The sequence below is a fragment of the Pteropus vampyrus genome, unplaced genomic scaffold (assembly GCF_000151845.1).
Source record: "Pteropus vampyrus isolate Shadow unplaced genomic scaffold, Pvam_2.0 Scaffold38, whole genome shotgun sequence".
In the NCBI taxonomy this organism is placed as follows: Eukaryota; Metazoa; Chordata; class Mammalia; order Chiroptera; family Pteropodidae; genus Pteropus; species Pteropus vampyrus.
Window position 1 is genome coordinate 6059706 of NW_011888819.1, and position 8411 is coordinate 6068116.

Sequence of the window (8411 nt, forward strand, 5' to 3'; positions counted from 1 at the left end):
CACCTACAGCTATATTTTAGTGTTGTTTTGGGGGATGAGACATTTAACGACATGTATTATATCTGCTTTTCTCTTCAAATTTTTTACCAGTTAAGTAAATTTAAGAATTTATTCAAGCAACATGTTTTAAACAGAAAATAGATTTTTATTCTACAATGTGTTATACTGTGAGAACGGAACTGTCACAAAGTTTTGATATTTTCATTGTGTAATCTTACATTTATTTCTTAGCAAATCTTATCATCAAAATTTAAATAGCACTAGCTTAGTAAAAAGAAGTATCTGGTTAAGGTTGCATTTAAATACTAAAATGTACAATATAAAGGAAGGAAATATTAGATTTCCTTTAAGTAATGTGGGGCTTCAATACTAATGATTACCAAATTTAATCAAGTATTAATGGTATCTTATGTGGAAAAACTTTAAAGACAATTTGCAAAACTGAGGGAAAAATTATGCTTTCATCTTATTCATTAATACTACCATATATATCTTATACTACAGGTTTAATTAACTAGTTTTCCTCTTTGTCAGCTGTGTTGGAAGACTATAATGCTTTTCAGGAAAAGTGGTTCTAAAAATCTTCTCAGGTCTTGTACAAAAAAGTAAACTCTACAACACACAGAATGGAGCATCAATCGAAAAATTCTCCACACTACTTCTGTAAAATGTTGATATTTATATCTCAGTCACAGGACTATTTTTAAGGTTAAATTGAATGATATATGTAACTTTCAAACATAATTTAATATAATTTTTATATTCTTTAGCTGGAGATGCTTTGGTCTAGTCTTATAGGAACTCTGGCAAGAGTGGCAGTATGGGATCATGAGGCTAGGATCAGAGGGAGACATAAGATCTAGTTGTATGCAGAGATAGAACTCTAAATGTTTGGGATGTAAGATGTCCAGAACCTTTTAAAAGTTATTTTCTTGCTGAATTATCTAGAGCTATTCTTTACCACTCACTCATCTTCTGGATATTACAATTGAGACAGATTATGTGGAGGGTGTCCCCGACACTCATGAAAGCTAACTTTGAATATCTCGTGAAAAACTGAAAGAGTGCCTGGGAAGAGGTGTCAGTGGGATAGAGGAATAACTCCATTGACAATCCTAGGAACTCTAAAAGTTGTTCTAGATGAAGAAACTAGATATAAAATGTGTTTACTTACATGTTAAAACTCATAACAGACCTCAAAAATTACCTCCTCATTCTATTTGTCATAATAATAGTTACTTGTATGAGCAAAGAATGTAATTGCAGTAGCAATTCTAGAAACATGACTCTCCTTTAATCTATTCATAATGTTCATTTATCAGATGACAAGACTGCTGACATAACTCAGTGTGACTATAATTTTAGGCATTTCAGATACGGATACATGACATCTGGTTGCCAGGTAAATGCCCATGAAATCAATCTTCCATCCTTTCTTTAAACCATTTATGCAAGTTATCACTTTATAAAACTATAATTTTTATGTTCACTTGTGTTCTAAATAAAATGTAGTCACTCCCTGAAGAACTGTTAGTTTTCAATTATAGCAGTCTGCTTGAAGTTCAAACTACATACCAAACATACTGATAAGGAAATCTGTTCCTATTGTGTTTTTTTTACATTTACTTTTCTATATCAACAATATTTAAATAATTGAAAAAGAAAATAAAAATATTATTGAGATGCTCAAAGATAGTGAATAAGAGAATATCCCTGAATCTGAAAATATGCTATATAATAACACGGAATCTGAAACACAGCTCTAGAAAATATCTTCCTCACCGAATGTGTTGTGAGAAGTTATGTAGGACAATTGCTTAGTAGTGTGCCTAGAATTTATTGAGTGATATATAATATTTAATAGTTACTACATCCATTCACCAATGATGGTGGCACAAAGTTGCTTTGAATTAGTATATCTAATTTCAGAGGCATCCATAGAGTAATATTTTCTATAATGTAGGTCATGACCTATCATTGGTTCATGAAGATAATTTAGTGAGTTGTAATCTCCATTAAAAAATTGAAATAGAATAGACTGTAATTGAATAGAATAAAATACAGTGTTTCATAAAATATAGATGTTGTTTCTTAAATATTTTATTTGATTATATCTCCAAATCGCAGGCATGCGTGACATGTGCTTATAATGTAAAATATTTTTCTTACTATGTTCATAATATAAATGAAATTCACAAGTCTAAGTTAATTCATCTAGTGATTTAAGCTTAGAAATATGTGATATTCTTTCTGAAACTTTATTCTCCTTAAAGCGAATTCATCTAATTTTATTTTTCAGAGTGTTTTTTCCTAATTAATTGACAATAAAATAAAAAGGTCAGGAAAAGGAAATAAAATTGAAGACACTTTTAACATATTTCCTTATTGAATTGTCTTGTACAGCAATGATCATTTAAAAAAAAAAACTAAGTAAGTATTGAGAAAAACTAACAGTGAAGATAAATCCTAAAATTTCATGGAAATTAAAAGAAAAACTTTTCAGGTATGCTTTGTTTTTCTCCCTCATTCTGCTAAATTAGACTTTTAAAAGCTTATTTGAGTTTACAACCTATGTTGGTAACTTTTGTATGTTCCAAGGTGCCTGTCTTAACTCTGTATTATTTACCTTCAAAATGAATATCATTAATAGAATATAAGAATGAAAGAGCTAGGGTTCAGTTTTTTTAGGATCAACTTAATCACTTATAGAGAGAAATTTTTCTTTTGATTGTGCCCTATAAATTATATTATTACTCTCTAAAAATATGTGCAGAAAAGAATGAGGAAAATGTTACAAAATAATTAATCTACATTGTAATATATCTAATAAAAATTTATGAACCTAAAAGTGATATAAAATATAGTTTTTTAATTTAAAAACAAAGAACCTAAAACATGAACTGACTGAATTTTTTAAAGTAACTTAGTTTCATATCATTAAAAAAACACCATTATTTAAAATAATACAATAAAACCCAGCACTCAACAACATAAAGATACCAGCACCTAATTCAAATTTCTAGACATGCAAACAATAGGAAATTATGACCCACATACTTATCAAAAAATCATCAGACCAGAATAAGAAATGACAAAGATAATAGAACTAGCAGAAAATGACTTTGATAACTATCCTAAACATAATACTTTTTATGTTCAAGAAGATTGAGTAAACATGAAGAAGACAGACATAGAAGAGATAAAAATGCAAAGGAAACAGAATGATGAAAACTACAATATTTGAAATAAAAATATCACTGGTTGCAAGCCATAGAGATTAGACAATACAAATAATAATATCAATGAACTTGAAGATATAGTAATAAATGCTATCCAAAATTAAGAACAGAAAGAAAAAATAAATAGAGCAATCAGTGACCTATGAGATAGAATCGAGCAGTCTAAAATATGGATGATTGGAGTCCCAGGAGAAAAGAAGAGAGAATAAAAAAAGTTGAAAAAAATAACGCCTAGATTTTTTTTACAATTTGATAAAATTTACTAACTCAGAGGTTTAAAATCTTACACTCAAATCAGAATACACCTAATGAAAGCTCTTCTAAGGCACATCATAATCAAATTGAAGAAAATAAATGTTAATTAAAAAAAACTCTTAAAGATAAAGAAAAATAATACATTAGTTATAGAAGAGCAAAGACAAGAATCACAACAAACCTTTGTCAAAAAATGCAAGTAAGGAGAGGATTGGCATTTTTAAAACATTGACAGAAAGATACTCTCAAGCCGTAATGTTTTAGCTGCAAATTATCTTTCAAATTAAGGCAAAATAAGTACTTTTTTTGGATACAGGACATTGAAATAATTCATATCTTAGTCTGCTCATACCGTTATCACAAAATGACCTAATCAAAACCGTGTTACCTCCCTGAGGCCCCATCTCCAAATACCATCACACTAGGGGTTAGGGCTTCAATGTATTAATTTTGGGGTGACACAATTCAGTTCATAGATATTCATTATGTACAAACTGAACCACAAAAAATACCTCTACTTCATTCTCCATTATGAAATTAATTGCTAAGTCTAATTGATGTATCCTTTTTTTATATCACTAATGATCTATTTTTGTTCATTCTAGTATTATTACCTTATTTACAGTCACAATCATTCTGCCTAAGTTTCTAAATTCACTTACACTCTTCCATTTAGTTATATTATACTAAAATCAAACTGATCTTTTGTCATTGTTGCTTAAACACCCTAAGGTGTTCTGACTTCAGGCTTTTCTCCACTGCTGCTGGAACCCTTCTCTTGAACCTTGCTATGGCTTTCCCTTCCCAGTACATCAGTGTATCAGCCATCTCCACTGAGGAGTGTTCTTTGATATTAATATTGCTTACTTCCAGTCACAATATATCTTATTTATATCACTTGCTACTATCTGCACTTGTCTTATTTTTATTTGTTCATGTTTTAGTCTCAGTACTTGCCTTTTAATTGATATCAAGATAGCAACTATCTTCCTGACTCCTAGAAAAATAACTTGGAAGCAATCGTAGTTCAATAAATAATTGTTGAACAAATTTTCTTGAATTACTTCAACACTCTAGTTCTAATGTTTTATTTATCTGTTTATTATTGCTTTTTACTTTCTAGATATGACTCTTTTATTTCATTCTTTCATATTTCAGTCTGATTGACAGGTTTTGAAACATGAACTTGGTCATGTCACCATCACACATCAGTGAGTGTGAGATTAAGATGAATTTACTCTACACAGAAAACCCGATCCAGTACTCACAGAAGTGTATATGTATGCACATGTGCATGTGCACACACATGCATACACACACACACTTATATACACATGCTATTTAGACTTATCATCTCAGCTTCCAACTTGTATGCAAAGCCATAGGAAAGCCTTTCCTAAATCCTGCATCGCCAGCCTGCTGCTACTTGCTACTTTAGAGGTGATTCTTTATGTTCTCCCAGAAGATACTCTGCTTTACTTTCCTGTCATACAAATCACTTCGTAATTTAATTGCTTGACTCCACACAAAACTATAAGTTCCTAGAGGACGAATTTATTTTATTTTCAATTTCTGTTCCTTGTTATTCCTTGTACTTTGCATGTCGTAAGCAATTAATGTGTAAGCAAAGTATGAAAATACCCTAAAACTCTCTTATCTCTTATTCTGGATTATAAGAAAATTGCTTCAGTGAGATCTATCTGCTATCTTCTGAAGATACACTGCATCCTCTCCTCCTTGCCATCATTGATGCAATTCTCTGCATATAATGAATATTTGCTTTTCTTCTCAGATATTGTTTTTCTGATTTTAAAAAAGTCAAATTATTTTTGTTCTATGAACATTGTCATCTATCCACAGTGAAATATTTTCTCTGAATCTTTTACAGATTAATATAGCATATTCATCAGTTATGATTGACTGCTTTACATTATAATTCCATTTTAATTGAAATTCTGTGTGTTAATACATATATAAGAATTATATTTCCCATATTTAATATGAATGGCTATAATTATTCATTTATTTGAACTCTGGTATTATCTTATACACTACTTACATAAAAGGGACCAAATACTATTAATAAATTTTAAAAATCTAATGTTCTAATTTTAGGTAATCATACAATTGTCTGTGATCCCTATTAAAAACAGAATCTTGGACACATGTGCATATGAAATCAACATCTCCACAAAAATCTATTTCCAAGAAATATTTCAAGTGAGTTTGAGGAAGAGAAAGATTAGAAAACATTGGGTTATTTTACTTCCTGCTACTGACGGAGTAAATTATATTCATTTAAATACAAAGTCCATGTAAAATTTTATTTATAAATGTTTGGACTTATAATTATGAATTCTACTGAGAGCAGTATAATGTCTTTAAATTTATTTGCTCTCTCTACATTATATGTAATTTCTTCTGATCTGCTTATCTGAAAATACTTTGTGCTAGTAGTAACCAACAGATACGAATGCATATTCATATTCTTTTCAATGTATAAAATAATGTTAAATTAACCTCACTTAAACTATAAAGTGACATATGACTACTCAAGGTAGAATAAAAAGAATTCTATAGGTAATTTTCCATTTTTCTTTGTTTTCTTCTAAATGAAGAAAATAACCTTTAACATTTAATGTCTTAGTATCCCAAATAGATTTTACATGAAACCTTAACATTATGGTGATAATAACAATGGTTAATAGATAGTAAAAAAAAAACAAAACTTTTAAGTAAAGTTATGTTTTTTAAACTGCTCTCATTTGAGCACCTTTACTCAAAAAATGTGATAATATAAATAAAATAGCAAAAGTTTGTTTAAAAAAATCACTAAATTTAATATTTTTCAATTCAAATTAAAATTAATGAAAATTACATCAAAGATAGTATTTCATTGTACTGAAGGTGTTTAGCCTTTCAAACCATCCATTAAAAGATAAACATAATCTTTTTAACAGATAGTTTGAAAAGGCTAGACATCTTTAGTATAATGAAATACTACCCAATTAAAAAAATTGTAATTAAGAAAAAAAGATTATGTTTAATTAATAAGACTTTTGTTTTTATCAACTTATAAAGCTGGTTAAAAGTCTTGAAATAAAAATTAAAAAAAAATAATTTGCATCTATATAGAATAATCCAGATTGCTTGGTACCATGCTTTGCTTCTGAAATGCTTGAGCTGAAGCTACATAAGCAAGCACGCCTCAGACTTTAAAGAACACCAGTTAAAACTATCATGCCCCTCATCTGGTAAAGTGATATATCAGTTGCACGATATCTTCCATCTACCTCAGAAATCCATTAACCACTGATCCTAAATAATAGAGGTTGCATAATGGATAGCTGAGTCTCTGCTTGGAATTGGGGTTGGCTTATAAGGTTGACAACGCAAGCATTATAAACTGAATTCACTCCTAGTAAGATAAAGTTTATAACTTAGACAAAATTGCCACAACAATAATAGGTGAAATATTACTTTAAAATGTAAAATGATTGCAATTCTATCCTAGACTATGCAAGTCTATTTGGTTATATATTTGTTAAACTATTACTTAAAATACGACTAATATTACCAAACATGGTACCATGTTTATAACTTGTCACACACTGTTCTGTAAGAGCTTTACAAATATAAACTCATAAAAACCCCACAGAAACCCTCCGAGGTGAACACTCTTACCATTCTATTTTTTACTCATGGATAAACTAAGACCCAGAGATTTGAGCAATCTGTCCTAGTTCACACAACTAGATGGTGGAGGGGCTAAGATATTTTTACTGGACATTTTGGCACTAAAGACTCTTAACCATCCCACAGTACAGTTTTTGAAATGAATCATTAGTAAGATATGTTTGGTAAAACAATGTCAGGCTATGTTTCATCCGAAATAAAAGATGAAACAAAACAGAACAGTATGTGATGCTCTTTATAAGAATGAGCTGAAATTTTGAAAATGCAAGACCCTGATATCATATGCCATAATATGGAAATGTTCATGGAACGTAGATTGTTGTAAATATGGTAGATGAATATTTCAGAACAATTGAAAATAGAAATATCAGTTGAATATTTCCAAATGTATTGAAGTGAACTGAGGATTTAAATCAACTGATGATGATGAATAATTATTAAGGAGTCATTTACTCTGAACAATTTAGCATAGATGATTAGTCAAGGGGACTCTCACTCTGAGTCTCAGATATAAGACAGACCTGAGTTTACTTCCCAGTCTAATTATTTATTGTAGGTCTAGATAATTTATTTTTCTTCTCTTGGCTTGTCTCCTCATATGTATATCACCAACAGTATTTACATCATAGAGTGGTTTTCATTGTTAAAATGTGAATGTAAAATGTGAATGAAAGGCCTAGTATACCATTAACACTCAATAAATGATAGACATTATGACTAATTGCAAGTTGTTATTAATCATTTAAGAGACATCAACATCAACTTATGTGCAATAAAACCATACAATTTAATTACTACTAAACTTTCTTGCATAATTATGTGTGTATGTGTTTGAATTTAAAATGCTTCTATACATTTACCCAAATCTCTTTATATGTACTTAATATATTTTAAAGTTAATGTAGTTAGTCAAATTTCACCAAAACTCTGATGCAATAAAGACCAACCTGGCAATGGTACCAGCTGATATGTTAGCAGATGTTAAGGTGATTTTGAATGTTGGCCTCTTAGTTAGAAGACAGCTTTACTATAGTTGTCTAGCAGCTCACTCTACACATATGAACAATTTACTTCTAAATCCTTGTATCAGTCAAGGTTCTCCAAAGATATAGAACCAACAGAATGTGTATATAGATTGAGGGAGATTTATTTTAAAGAACTGACTTATTTGATGGTGGGGCAGGGTATGCCAGTAGGTTGGAAACCCTGAGGAAAGTTGTA